This window comes from Myotis nattereri (genome assembly GCF_964212035.1).
Source record: "Myotis nattereri genome assembly, chromosome: 10".
Lineage (NCBI taxonomy): Eukaryota > Metazoa > Chordata > Mammalia > Chiroptera > Vespertilionidae > Myotis > Myotis nattereri.
Genome location: NC_138085.1, coordinates 9,887,272 through 9,902,851, shown reverse-complemented (window position 1 = coordinate 9,902,851; position 15,580 = coordinate 9,887,272). Strand labels below are relative to the sequence as shown.

Below are 15,580 nucleotides of genomic sequence, written 5' to 3'. Positions count from 1 at the left end.
GCCTGCCCTGCCGCTGACACTCCCTCCCCACCTGCTGGACCTGCCTGGCCCTGCAGGCACCTGACTTTGTAGCCCCAAACATATTAAAACAAGGCTGTGCGAAGGAAGGTTTCACGTGGTCAGGCCACTGGGCTGAGACAAGACCTGGATTTGAGTCCTGACTGGGCCACTACACTCAGGACTGGCCCGAACAAGTTATTGAATCTCTCTGAGCCTCTTTCCTCATCTGTTTGAAAAGAAGGATAAAAACGCAGTCAATTCTCAGGATTCACGGTATAATGTCCTATGGAGCCCCCGCGAGCACTGAGCAGTGTAGACTGCAACTGTCCCCACCAGTTCCTGTGAGTCTCTGGCCACATTTCTGTCAACCAATCAAGACATAAGGACGCTTTGTGCCATATGCTCACTGGGACAGCCAACAGCACCAGACCTCGGGCCGGAACGACCCTCATGTGCCACTCGGATATTTTCCCTGAGGCCCAGCGCAGCGTGCACTTGGGACACTAGACAGCACTGCAGCACTCCACCTGGGGGCCGTTTCAAACAGCGAAATCGCCACCAAAAAGCAAGAGAAGAGGACTCCATGGCACTCCATGGACCACAGAAAGGACGCTCGTGTGGAGTATGAGAGCTGAAACAGGCAGGAGTCAGAGGCCTTGTTCAACCGCAGCTGCAAATGTGCACATCAGGCGATCCCAGGATCTCGCCCTATGGACAGGCCCCTGACAGGCCATGGGGACCGATGGGGGGTGACAAGTGCATCTCAGTGAGGAGGTGAGTTCGCCAACAGGGAACGCGGGAATGACGGGGAGCAAGCATATGTCCTTCTGGAATGGCTGGTGAGAGAGGATGAAGATGCCCGTGCCCGACACAGTCATCCTCATCATCCATGTGGGAGGGGCGGTCACCCACACCTGGACGATGCTCCATCCCAGCCACCAGCTGGAGGCCCTTCCCTCCTGACCATCAGCTGTGACCGTGACAGGGCAGGTGAAAGGGCACCATTACCAGGGGACTCCCCTGAGCTGAGCGCAGCGGGAGCTGAGGGAGCTGGTGTGACTGAAGGCGGAGATGCTACTGCAGGGGCGGGCGGGTACCTGTCGTTCTCCTGCCGCAGCCTCTCCTCCTCTCCGTGGTTCTCTCTGGCGGCAGCCAGGGCCTTGGCCTCCTGCTCCTGCTTCAGGGCCTCCTGGGCTTCGGGCACCTGCTTCTCCTGCTGCCCCGGCTCCTCCAGCTCCCTCTCCTCGGCCCCCTGTTGGTTCTGGGGGCCCAGACTAGAAGGATCCTCCTGCCCAGAGGGAAAAGGTGAGGATGCCTAACTGGGTGCCAGCCCCGGGGAGTAACAGACCCCGTATCCCTGCACCCCCACACGCAGTGAGGGGCCAAGAGCAGGGCAAGTGCAGACCCCAAAAGAGCAGGGACCCTCGGGGCAGGCAGCACCCGCCGTGCTGAGTGCGGCTCTCCCAGCACTGAAGGAACTGCGCTGGCCGGGCCCACATGGTGCTACGGGAGCCCTGCGCCCTCTCCATACTCGGGACCTTTAGGGGCACAGGATGCCCGCTCTCTGGATCAGCTGCTTGGCTGCCCTCTGTGACCACATGTAAAAGCCTATTTTTTTAAAAGGACATAGAGATCAACCAAAGGACTTTTATGCCAGCATATAGGCCTAACCAATGGACACGGACAACACGGGGCTGAGAGCATGAGTTCCCTCCCCCCACCAATAGGGGGCAATGTGGGGATATGGACACATATGTAATAACTTAATCAACTGTGGTGGCTGGTAAGCAAGGAGGCATGGAGGAGTGCGCTTGCCTCTGCGGCTTGGACTCTTCTTGGGGATGTGGGTGTCCTCAGGAGCGCTAGGGCCCGGCTGAGATGGCAAAGGCCCAGGGTAAGCGGTGTCCTCAGAAGAGCCAGGGCCCGGCTGAGAAGGCAGCGGCCGAGGGCAAGCGGGCCCCAGCAGAAAAGCACCTGGAGGCGGACGCCGCAGCGGGGTGCTGGGTGGGGAGTGGAAGAATCGCGAGCCCCAGGCCGCCCCCGCACTGCTCGCTGCAGGACCTGCGGGTGGAGATGCTGGTGGTTATCTCTGCCTCGCTCCCAGTCACCGACCTGGCCAGCCTGGCCCAGGTCTGCACCAAATTCCGCCGCACCCTGCACATCGACAACATCTGGAGACGGCGCTGCCTGGAGGAGTTTGGCATTTGTGAAACCTTGCAGAATCTGGAGGCAGTAGGCACGTCTTACCGAGAAGTCTATGCGAAGCTGTTCCACCCAGACAGACACATTTTGGGTTTGTGCGGGCGAGATATTGAGCTCTATAAAACACTGCTGTATGTAGCGGTGGACGGCTTAGGCATTACTGGTTGGACGTACAGGCCTGGTTTTAACACCCATGTGGACGGCCCAATGCAATTCAAGCCCACGTTCCGAATCCGCCTGACGGAGCGGAAATCAGCCACGGTGGAGTGCATGGAAGGCCGCCACCGCAGGCCCCACAGCCGCCACCTGAAGATTCGGAAGGACAGGCTCACCAGCCAGTGCCAGAAGAGAGACCACCGAAGGGATTCACCCACGCGGCTTAGGGAGGAATTCGGGACGGCGGGCGCTGATATGGAATGTCACAGTGCAGCATCACTGCCGGACCTACCGCCGCCTCTACCTCCCGCCCAGCCACCCGGACCACCTCATCAGGCCAGGCCTCTTCCAAGGCAAATGCGATCGGATCCCTTGGGCCTCACGATTTTCATGCTCAGCTTCCACGGGAAGTGTGCCAGGCTCACGCACAGCACGGGAATCGCATTCCACATATTAGAGATCCACCTCACGCGCCGCATCCAGCTGCGAGATGGCGAGATATTCCGCGACTTCCACGGGCTCTCCCGCGTGGTCCAGGAGATGGAGGAGCAGGTGCTCCGGGAGCAGCAGCAGCAGCAAGAAGACGGGACCGAGGAAAGCGAGGGCCATGGCTGGCAGAGCCCCGCCCAGCCCAGCGTAGGGGAGTCCGGGGCTGCAGCTGCAGAGGAGCAGCCTGTCCCGTTTGTTCTGCCTGTGGGCGTGAGCCCAAGGGACCAGAACTACCCCTGGACCTGCAGGATGTGTTTCTATGGCATGGAAACTGTTCCCGTATGTCCCTCACACTGGCGCTACCCTGGAGTCGTCATCCTGTTCGATGAGAACCACTTGGGGTTCATGGATCTGGAGGAGAAATCCTTCATCCTGTTTGGCAGAGTCCAGAACACCTTCCAGAATGTGGAGGCAGCATCCCCGTAGGCCTTCCTGGGGATGCTCAAGAACATTCACCCCCGACCACGTTTACCACCCGAGAGGATATTTGATGTTTATAGAGAGTGGGGGAGAGAGGGAAAGAAAGAAAGAATCGATGTGAGAGAAATACATCAGTTGGTTGCCTCCTGCCCAAGCTTGGAACAGGGCCAGGATAGGTAGGGGCCAGCAATCGAGGTTGAAATAAACCTTAAACCAGTGGTTCTCAACCTTCCTAATGCTGTGACCCTTTAATACAGTGCCTCATGTTGCGGTGACCCCCAATTTCATTGTTACAAATTGAACATAATAAAAGCATAGTGATTAATCACACAAAAAATAATAACTTAATCAATAAAAATATTTTAAAAATAAAAGAAAAAGAAAAAGTACATAGCACAGCAGTCAGGATACAGAATATCTGAACAACACTAGCAGCCAACTGACCCTGATATTTACGGAACAACCATCGAATGGGCACAGCCAGCAGCACCGCCCTCCTCCTCCCCTCAGTCCTGTCAACCACCACCAAGATGGCCAGTGTCCCTGGGAGGCAACACCTGCCCCCGCGGACGGCAGTGGCTGAGAATTGCTGGTCTGAGCTGCAGCTGAGCGAGGGAACTGGTCACCCAGGAATCACTGATCAATGACCAGGACACGGCTGTGATCCCGGAGACTCCCTCGGGCAGGCGGGGGCGCCAGGGGGACATGCGCTCTGCAGGGCCTACCTGCGTGGCCCTGGAGGGCCTCACGGTGTTGGCGATGTTAGACTGGAGTTCTCCCTCCAGCTCTTCCTTTTGGCTGTTGGTCTTGTCCTGGGTGAGTTGGGTCCCCAACTCTTCCAGCTGCAGAGCCAAAGACCCAGCCCGTGCCACAGTCAGGTCACAGAGTGAACTTGGCTTGAGAGCAAACCCCAAACCTGTCACCCCACGGGACACCTGGCCACTGGCTTGCCCGTCTATTCCGGACACCGCCCACCTTTTCCTCTATCCGGAGCTGCTGGTTCTCCTCCTGCAGCGTCTTTACTGTGCCCCGGAGGGCATGGGTATTCTCCTCCAAATCAGTGATCCGCGTGCAGGCTGAAGAGCAAAGTGGAGTCAGAGCCCAGCTTCCAGGGCCTCCACTTCCCCTCTCTGACTCTGGCCCCGAGAGGACCATCCCCCCAGACGGCCACCCCCCCACCCTGAGGCCAAGGTGTGAGGGCCGGGGATGGTCAGCTGGGTGTCGTACACAAGGTGCTGCCGCTGTTGTTTGTGGCCCCTGTGCTGGCTCAGCTGGGGGCCGGTAGGGTAGCCATCCAGAGCTTAAGAAGAAGGCAGGTGACCGTGGAGAGGCCAAAGCAGAAGTTCCAGACGGTGGAACTGCTGGAACCACTTTTTACCGAGTTCTAACCTGACTGTCTAGTCAAGGATTTCAGAGACTCACAGAGACGGCAAAGACATGGCATGGTCCGGGCCAGCCGTCAGAGTGGGGGGGGTGGGGGTCTGGGTGGCTCAGCTGGGGAGTGGGAGGCACGGTCATTGACCAGTATGCCTGCGGGGGGTAGCGGATCTGGGGCGCGTGTGTCGAGGACTTGCCACCCGTGGGTGAGGTCCTTCGGGAGGAGAGGTCATTGAGCAGTCTCTGCCCAGGGAGACAGAGTGCAGACTGCAGCCATCTGCCTGAGGAGGACATGAACGGAGGAAATCAGCCCAGGCCTCTGTTATAATGCAGGTGAGTGAGCACTGGGGAAGCTCCTGCCATCCAGAGCTTTCAATCCCCCACGGACAGATCTAAGACAGCCTCTGGGGTCAGCGTGCTGTCATCTGGAAGCTCCCGGGACTGTCCACACGGGCGCTGAGAAATCTGAATCTACTTACTTGTAGTTCATGTCCTGACTTTGAGGCTGCCAGGCCCCTCATGTTCCCCTTGGGGAGAATGGCAATGAAACGGTCCCAAATGGCCCCTGAATCACACCCTACTGACTTGGCCTGAGGGTGGGCTGACCCAGGAGATTCAGAGCCAAGGGCTCAGCTCCTTGGGTGAGGGAGAAGCCACAGCCAGGCTGGCTCCCTGGCGCCAGGGGCTGCTGCCTACCTTCTATCAGCTGCTCCAGGTCCCAGCTCAGGTGGGCGGGCTGGTTCCTCCTCTGGACCTGTTCAGCCTCGAGGGCCATGATGTCCCCCAGCAGCTCCTCAAGGAACTGCTGGGGGATGTGTCCACGATCCTAGTGCAGGAAGAGGGGTGGGGTGAGGATGCGCACCATGGAACCCGCTGGCCTGCCCCGCCCCAGGGCAGCTACCCTCATTCCCCAGGATGAAGGGCCTCCATGCACCTGCTCACTTCCTAGAGCACAGCTGCACAGAAGGGACTCCAGCACAGGGTCCTGCTGGGAGACCTACAGCCACTAAAAGACATGCTGACCCAGTGGTAGGTGATGAAGACCCATGAGGCCTCTGTGGTGTCTGAGCAAAGTGACGCACAGCACAGGGCTGTAAAGCAGGTGACAGGAGGACGGGTGGCTCTCAGGCCCCTTAGCTGGTTTACCATGTCTTGGAATTGCTGTAGGGACTCCCAAATCACAGCTCGACCCACATCCTAGTTGCCAGCAGAGACCCTTATTGCCAGTCACCCACCTACATCCATCCTTACAGAAAGCAACACAGCAGTCAGGCCCTATCCGTTTTTTTTGTTTTGTTTTGTTTTTTTAACATCCTATAGAATAAAAGGCTAATATGCTAAGTGTCCGGTCATCCATTCAACCAATGAAAGCATAATACATGAATGCTATGCTAAGGCCACTCAACAGCTTGCTATGACGTTCACTGACCACTGGGGGGCAGACGCTGCAACTGGCAGGTTGGCTTGCTGCTGAGGTCTGGCTGATTGAGGCTGAACTAGACAGGCCTGACATGCCCTGGGGCCCTCCCAGGGCCCCTCCCCACTAGCCAACCTCCTGTGTCCCTCCCCGCCCTCATCATACACCAGTGGAGTACCACTGCCTCGCCTATGCCCTCTCGCAATCTGGGACTCCTCAGGGGCTGTCAGAGAGCCAGTTTCAGCCCAATTCCCGTAGGCCAGGCCAAGGGACCCCAATTGTGCATGAATTCGTGCACTGGGCCACTAGTGTGTGTGTGTGTGTATATATATTTCTTTTAAATATACTTTTATTGATCTCAGAGAGGAAAGGAGAGGGAGAGATAGACACATCAATGATGAGAGAGAATCCTTGATCGCCTGCTTCCCACAAGCCACCCCTGGGCATGGAGCCCACGACCTGCGCATTGGCCCGGCCAGGCAGGCCCTGTCTCTTTTGAGGGCCTTCACTGCTGCCCACTTAAGCCACTGAGCTTAGCATATGACTCTTCGCTGGTAGCAGGTCACTGTGTTGGCAGCAGCCCCCGCCCAGTAGCAGAAAATCAGAGAAGGGCACCACATAAACCGAAAGCTGCCCCCATCTGTTGTACACAGGATGTGAGAGTTTCTGACATGTACAGCCTCGTCTGGTTGGACGAGCGCACCTGCTGACAGGTGCGGGACTTCCCTGAGCCCGTTTCCCTAACTAGGAACGGGTGGGGCTAAGATCTATCCCAGGTGTGAGGGCTGAGCCTCGGCCTCTCAATTCCACGGTCACTCCGCTGATCTGGGAGCTGGAAATAAATGGCTGTTCCGGTGAGTTTTTGTTCAACACCCAGTTCCTATGTGAACAGGTCACACACAACCTCTTGGAAAACCAACAGCCCTGGGCAGTTTCCCGGAAATGAGGGCTAAGGCACAGCAAACGGTACTATGGGCCCTTGGGTGTCAGGCACATGCTGGGTGTGGGACGCCATGGCTGGTCCCTCGCAGGCCCCCTCAGGGGAGGAGTCCGCGGGGCCTATTCCGGTCCCAGGGCCCAGCACACGCGGGGAGCCGGTCAGCTCTTTCCCCTCATCTCTGCTCCCGCCCAGGAGCCCTCCCAGAACCACTGGGCTGAGTCTCCCCGAGCGCCTTCACAATTGGGGAACACGCATGCACCCAACGTGTCCCTTGCTCTCGGTGGCAGTTTCCCAAGGCTGGCCCCACACACGCTTCTAACAACTGGGAGTGGGCGGTAGCTCCTGCTTTTCCATCTCGTGTTCCCTTTCCCGCACCGGCCAGAACCCAAGGTTCTTGGTAGAAGGGAAGCCGTGGACCTGCCGCCAGTGGACACGGTTCTGGTCAAAGCCTGGCAGCGGGAAGGGTTTGCTCACAGACTCGGGAGGCACCTGGACACCGTCTCTCTGCCCATCCCCGGCCCTGCTCCAGGTGCCTTCTGTCCTTGCACAGTCACTCCTCAGAAGAGCCCTGAGAGGGAGGCAGGGACAGTCCCTTCTCACACAGGAAGAGGCTCTGCACTCACCGACTCTACGACCACCGACTCTTCTTACTCCAACTCTTCACACCGACTCTTCACACACTGACAATTCACACGGACTCCGCACCACCAACTCCGCACCACTAACTCCTCACCCACCAACTCCGAACCCTCCAACTCCACGCCCACCGACTCCACGCCCACTGACTCCGCACCTAACATTCCACTGTCTCCATGGCCCCCCAACCAAACTGCTCTAGGCCCAGCATTCTAAACGGCTCTGCCAGAGGCTCATGCCCCATGCCAACTGCTTTAGGAATACGCAAAAATTAGGACACTCTCCCCATCAAGATTAAGATCTATCTGGCACATAAAATATAAAGAAACATAAAGGTTATGTTTATAGATCCTATACCATTATCAATGGAAATTAACCACTTCATTCTGATATGTCTGTCTATGTTTCAAAAAATTATTTTTTCCCATTAGCCACATTACAGAAATTTGATTCATTCCTTTCAGGGAACTACACAATCATTTTATTTTGTGAAGTCTTACCTACAGAGCCCAGCTTGGAAAGTCTCACCATTGACTGTCAATAGTTCATACATAAGACCCCTCAAGTCCACCAGTCAATTGCCTAAAAAACAATTTGACAGACCACTCACTAATGTGTAGTTTATAAGGAAAATGAACAAAGTAAAGCTATATATTTGAGAAATATTTTATATACATATATATTTTTAAAAATATATATTTTATTGATTTTTTACAGAGAGGAAGGGAGAGGGATAGAGAGTTAGAATCATTGATGAGAGAGAAGCATCGATCAGCTGCCTGCTGCACACTCCCCACTGGGGATGTGCCCACAACCAAGGTACATGCTCTTGACCAGAATCAAACCTGGGTCCCTTCAATCCCCAGGTCAGCCCTCTATCCAGTGAGCGAAACTGGCTAGGGCTATACTTTATATATTTTTAAAAAATATATCTTTATTGAGTTCCGAGGGGAAAGGAGAGATAGCGAGAGAGAAACATCAATGATGAGAGAGAAGCATTGATCAATTGCCTCCTGCACGCCCCATAATGGGGATCAAGCCCCCAACCAGGGCATATGCCCTGATTGGGTATCTAATGGTGACCTCCTGGTCGTAGTGATACACTCAACCACTGAGCCATGCCGGCCAGACTGGAAAATATTTTAACAAAAGGACTTTGTACATAGCTTTCTGTGCAAGGAGTACTAAATTAGCACATGCAAGAAAGACATTTAGAGAACAAATATACAGGCACCCTCAGAACAAATTTAAACATTTAGGCTGCCAATCAATTATTTCTAAACTGGTAATGGTTTACTTGGGTGAATTAAAAAACTCATTCTTAATTTAAGACAAATTTAAATTGTTTAAAGTAGATGAAATCTTTGGACTTAGATTGGGGGTGGGGGGAGAGTACTGATTAGCATTTCGATTCATTATCCAGATCCAATGACTGTTATAAAATTACTGAAAGTGAATCTGGATAAGCAATGGGTCCGGGCTGCTGGTCACTCCTTGAGCCAATGAAGCAGAGACAGGGTTGAGATCATTTATTCCATGAATGCAGCAGAAGGAGAGAGCAGCAGGTCACCCACAAAGGTCTGCTCTACAACCTGTCCCCCACCCCCAATAAGCCAGCTGCTTATCTTGGGTAGAAGGACAAAGATCCCTCGGGAAAGCAGCCATTTCAGGCCTGGGAAAATAGGAAGGTATAGTGGTTACAGGTTACAGGCAACTCGGGCTGGGTGTTGGCAGAGGCCGGGTGGCTCCGGGACCAGATTACAGGCAACGACGTTGCTGATCTAGGCCTTTCTCAGAGGAGGGTGGCCTGCATTCCCTTGTTAGCTCCCATGTCCCAGGGCGGACAACTCTCCACCAGATCAGAACGTGCTTTCCCTCATTAGAACAGAACAATCATGGTTAACAGAGCACCATTCATATTCCTTGTAATCATAGCGAGTCCCCAGCAGTCTATTCCTGCCCCGGACAAAAGAACAAAACTGAAAAAAATCCCACCTAAAGTGGTTACTTTTTCATACCTATCTCAATCAATTCCTCGTACAGAAGCTATTCCCTAAATCTAACCGCTTTCATTTGTGGGCAGCATGATGAGATTTCAATTAGTGTCCAACGAAATGTGATCTAACCTGGAAACAAATTTATAGATGCAGTGACCTGAAGTGAGAACACAGCAGATAACATATACTTTAAGGAATCTTGAGATAATGAAAATTATTTATCATTATGCAAATCAAGATTTCAAGAACAGTTGAATTGATGAGCTTATGCCAAAGGGATATAAACTGGATGATGAAATTTCAAACTCTCTGCTCCCTGTTTTCAGGGCCAACATTTTAGAGAAATGATGCAAAATTTATGAACCTAGTGCTATTTTTAAGGAAAATACATAAGAATGACACAGAAAACAGGATGAGGCCGACTGAAACCACAAAAGAGTGAGCACAAGCCTGGCACAGTGATGAGCACATTGCACACATTGCATCTCATTCACTCAACTCAAAGTCATCAAGGTGTTCCATGAACTCCCATGGACTGAGCTGTATTTTGGACCACGGATATGCACAAAGGTTAGGAGTCACAGAAAGTTTTCTTTCCTAAAAATTGGTCCACGACCTGGCCGGTGTGGATCAGTTTGCTGGAGCATCATTCTCTACACGGAAAGGCTGTGGGTTCAATTCCCGGTCAGGGCACATACCTAGGTTGGGCGTTCAGTCTCCAGTGGGAGTGTGTATGAGAGGCAACCAATTGATGCTTTTCTCTCACATCAATGATTCTCTCCCTCAAATCAATAAGCACATCCTTGCCATAGGATTTAAAGAAAAAGTGGGTTCCATTAGGTCGTAGAAAGTTATTCTCAAATTTTCAGTTATCAATTCTTAGCAACTTCTCCAATAGTTTCAAAGAATACCTTGAAGCTAACTAAACCAGCAATACCATTCTTTTCTTTATACAAGCAGGTTTACCGGCACCCGAGCCTTGTCGGCCTGGTCCAGTGGTTGAGTGTCAACCTATGAACCAGAACCAGGCAGTTATGGTTGGCTTCCAGGTTGGGGCCCATGTCCCAGTTGTGGCCTCCATCCCCAATGCGGGGTGTCCAGGAGAGAGCCAATCAATGGTTCTCATCATTGGCGTTTCTCTTTCGTGCTCCGTCTCCAGTTTTCTGTGAAGTCAATAAAAGTATATATAAAATAAGAATTCTCCTCAGAAAAATGAATAAAGAAGTAAGGGTAGAGGACGCCCTGACTGGAGAGGGCGGTGGGTCTCTGCTGTGGCCCCATGTAAACATACCTGGGGAGGTTACATAGACAAGCCCCTCTCCTGCTGGGCTAACGCCTCCGGTCCTGGTGGGCCCTTTTCCAAAGTGGTCAGAAGGTCTATGGTGATTCTGCTGCACAGCCGAGTCCAGCACCACCGGCTAAGTGTGGGGGATGCTGATCTCACAGGGACACACTGCACACGGGCCCCTCACAGGGTCTCACCACAGAAACACAGCTGCCATTCGATCCCTCGCAACTCTTGCTGACCAGGCCGGGCACCCGACTCGCGGTTCCAACTACCTCCCAGCCTTCCACGGTGGGTCCACGTCCACAGGGAACTCACTTCCCCTCTTAGCAATTTCCTCAGTTTCTCCACAGGCTCAGGCTCACAGCCCGGAATCCTCTGAACGCCACTGTTCTTCAGAACCAACATCGTTTCCAGCACACAGCGAACCTTAAAAACATAAAGAAAAGAAAGAGAGAGCCATCCATTTCAAATGGTCATCACTTCAACGTGGGAAGAAACAAACCAACTCTGCACGTGGCCACCACTGCTGATAAACCCGATGGTCGCAGGCAGACCATCCCCACTCCAGCCTCTGCAGCCTTTTAACATGACCCGGCACTGGACTCCCGCCAGACCTCCACCGGGGCCTGGACCACTACCCACAGAGCTCCCCTTCCCTCTCCTGCTCCCCTCCACCCCCCTCCTCCCACTGGTTCTCCCCCCTCCCTGCACTCCTCCCTCCTGGCCCTGGGCTCTGAGCCACCCCTCCTCTCCACGACATTGGCCATTCCTTCCCCACCCCTGGCCTGTACACTCTTTAACTTTTCAACTGGAAAGAATGTCACACTGAGAGAAAAGTCCCAAGCACAATTCAGAGACCTCCCAGAGAGCCCTGTCTGAGATTTCTCCAAGTATTCACTTTTCAGTGAGAGCATTCACACAGCATCACACCCACCCATTCACAGTGTCCACTGCGTATGTTAAGGGCTGTGCGTCCTCAGAGGGCTCAGACCACAGCACATCCCAGTGAGCATTTCAGGTTTCAGGATGGTCCCGTCCTCCCTTCTGAGCCTGTGTCTCCTGCATGTAGTGCTGTCCACTAAAGGCCCAGCTGAGAACATGGGCTGACCCCGCCTTCCCTCCCACCCATTCTCCGCCTGGTCAGTTCCAACTCCCACACCCTCTCCCACACCCACGTCCACTACCACAGAGCTAATCCTCCCACCACCGTCTCTGACCCCTGAAGGGGGTCTTCCTGCCTGACCACCTCCTTCTTCTACGTTGTAGCCAGGGTGACCGTTAGCACGAACCCTTCCCAGTCCATTTTCCCACTCAGAACCCTCCAGGTGCCTCCAGGATCAAAGCCCAAGTCCTTGCAACGGCCTCTGCCCTGCTCCCCTGTGGGCCCCACACGCACCCTCTTCCTGCTCCTCACACATCCCTCGGGGCTCCCCCCCCCCTCCCCTATCTCTGATCTGCACAAAAGGAAAAGAGGCAGGAGCTCTGCTCAGCCCTGTGTTCTACAAGGGGAAACTGAGGCTTGGAAGACTCAGGTCACATTGCTGTCCACTGCTGAGCCAGAAGTCCAGGTCGCTGACACCTGAGCCCTGAGCCACACGGCCTTCCTCAGTGAACATTTGTTGAACAGATGAGTGTGAATTAAATCGATTCTTAACTCACAAAAGACCCGAGTTTTAGTAAAGGAATAAGGTTTGCTCACACACTCACGATAAAAACATCTTCATCCCAGGAGCAGACGATAACAGATGGCTAGGGCATGGCACACAGCATTTCCCCACTCATTTCACCTGCTGCTCAGCATCTGTGCACTTAGGCACTTAGGAGGCAGGTCGAGGAACCCACCGTCCCAGGTCTGGACCCGGAACGTGCTGCCTGCCCCGCTGGCTTTGCCCTGGTCTCTCTGATCATTGCCAGGGACATAGCATCGTGTTTTCTCAATGAAAATCCCCATTTCTCAGCCTGAACAAGATCAGTTCCTTATCTTTCTCTGTGAAAGTTCCAGTCAGTTTTTCCAACATGTAGGAGATGCGGAGAGACTGTAGCAGGTGGAAGTCATACAAAAGGGCAAGGATGGTGAGCCGGCTGCCACCCTCTGTGCCTCTGCTTCCCTTTCTATAGACGTCATGGAACTTCCTCAGCGGGGCCTCCAGAGAGGGAGCTCCGACCTGCAGGAGTGAAGCAGACCCAGGATCATCGCACACACCTGACCATCCTGGCAGCGCGCTCCTCTCAGGGACCCTTCTTGTCAGCCAGCTGAGGCGTTTATGCTGAAAGAGTCAGTCCTTTTCAAACCAGCGCATCAACGCACACCTGGTAGGACACTCACAGCCACGGGACATACCCTGTAAGACCCGGTCTGAGTGTGCAGGGTTGGCACAGGGCCACGCGGACTGCTGGCTGCAGTCCAGAGCAACCCGCCACAGCACTGGGACCTGCCTGTGAGCCACCCTCTCACCTTCTCAGTCCAGGGGGACCGCCTCAGCCAGCAGCTGCCTAGCTCTTGGAAACAGAGCACCGCACATCTGTCTGCAGCGCTGCACATCCCACAGCCCTCATTCTGGAGCGCAGCTGAGCCTGGAGGAGGAGGCGGGAGCAGCACCAGGTGGGGGCGTGGAGCCCTGTGGAAGGGAAAGTCGGAAGGGAGGCCTGCCAGACACAGTCCTGCGGGATCTGGGAAGGAAGACCCAGAGACCCAGAAGCCGTGACCGGCCACACAGCCACTAGATGGAAAAGAGCAAACTCTGAGGAACAGGGGCTGGAAGAGGAACCCTGGGGGAGGGGAGTAGAGCAGGTTATGGGGGGCGCCTTCAATTGTGGGTGCACGTGAGCTTGGCCCGACAGCTCAGAGTGTCGTAAACACCTGTCACTGCTGAAGGAAAACACTAAATGCTAGAAGCCTCCAGGAGGGGCGCAGATGTGCAGGAGGGAACCATGACTTCACAGAGGCCAGCGCCCATAGACAGGGGCTACTCCTAATTGAATAAATAATACATTTAACCTGTAAACTCCCAATTGGAGCCTTTTCACTAAACATCAACCTGGAGAGCAAGCCATGACCAGGACATTATGTTCAAATAGAACTTAAAAAAGAGAAATTAGCCAAGCCGGCATGACTCAGGGTGGAGCGTCGACCTAGGAAGCAGAATGTTGCGGTTCAATTCCTGGTCAGGGCACACGCCCAGTTCAATCTCCACTGTGGGGCGTGCAGGAGGCAGGTGGTCAATGATTCTCTCTCATCATTGATGTTTCTATCTCTCCCTCTCCCTTTTTCTCCTAAATCAACAGAAATAGATTTCCAAAAAGAGAAATTTGAATTCTACAGATATAAAAATTATGTATAAAATGGAATGTTTGAATGGTTGAATGTTTTCAACACACTAATGGAATTACTTAACTACATCAAATTTTCTCAAACTTTGAATTTATTTGAAGTCTTTAAAATAAAGTACAGCAATACCTTGACCCATACAACTCCTAAGGAAATGGAAACTAAGGAGAAAAGAAACAAATGGGACTACATCAAAAGAAAACGCATCATCCAAAAGAACAAGCAAGTCCACTGCATGGGAGAACACATTCGCCAATGTTATGTCCAATAAGGGCTTATTCTCCAAAAATTACAGAGAACTTCTACAGCTTAACAAAACCAAGGTAAATAATCCAATCAAAAAATGGGCAAAGGACCTAAATAGATATTTTTCGAAAGAGGACACACAGAAGGCCAAGAGACTTATGAAAACATAGTCAAAGTCACTAATCATCCAACACATGGCTTCACAGGGGAGTTTTACCGAACATTCAAAGAAGAACTAGCACCTACTAGTATACTCCTCAGACTGTTTCAGAAAATCCACCAATAATGAACTCACACAGAGAGAAACTAATAAAACAATCCCATTTACCCCTGCACCAAAAAAATTAAGATACCTAGGAATAAACTTAACTCACGAAGTAAAGCACCTGTACTCAGAAAACTACAGGATGTTGAAAAAAGAGATAGAGGAAGACATAAACAAATGGAAGGATATACCGTGTTCATGGATTGGTAGAATCAACATCATTAAAATGTCCATAACACTGATAGCAATCTATAGGTTCAATGAAAATCCCATTTAGATACAAACGGAATATTTCACAGACCTACAACAAACTATTCAAAAATTCATATGGAATTTAAAAAGACCCCGAATAGCCACAGGAATCCTGAGACAGAACAACAAGGTGGGAGGACTCACAATACCAGATGTTATGCCATATTACAAAGCCTCAGTTCTCAAAACTGCCTGGTACTGGAACAAGAACAGACGTGTAGACTAATGAAATCAAACAGAGAATCCAGAAATCAACCCAGGCCATTAAACTCAATTCAGAAAGAAAGAAAGAAAGAAGAAAGAAAGGAAGAAAGAAAGAAAGAAAGAAAGAAAGAAAGAAAGAAAGAAAGAAAGAAAGAAACTAGACCACCAAGTTACACCAAACACAAAAATAAACTCAAAATGGATAAAGGATTTAAACATAAGGCGGGAAACCATAAAAATCTTAGAAGAATCCGTAGGCAGAAAAATATCAGGCATATATCCATACGCAGAAGAATCCATAGGCAGCAAAATATCAGACAATCATCATCAGAGCGATGCAAATCAAAACGACAAGGACATACA

The 15,580-nt window shown here is 52.4% G+C and overlaps 1 pseudogene across 1 annotated transcript; it reads left to right on the top strand.

Moving 5' to 3' along the window:
* The first annotated feature begins 1,797 nt into the window (after positions 1-1,797).
* LOC308526379 (F-box only protein 31-like) lies at positions 1,798-6,771 on the top strand (annotated as a pseudogene). The gene is made up of 3 exons: positions 1,798-1,854; positions 1,921-3,339; positions 6,715-6,771. The product of its transcript is annotated as an F-box only protein 31-like (transcript).
* Positions 6,772-15,580: the final 8,809 nt, after the last annotated feature.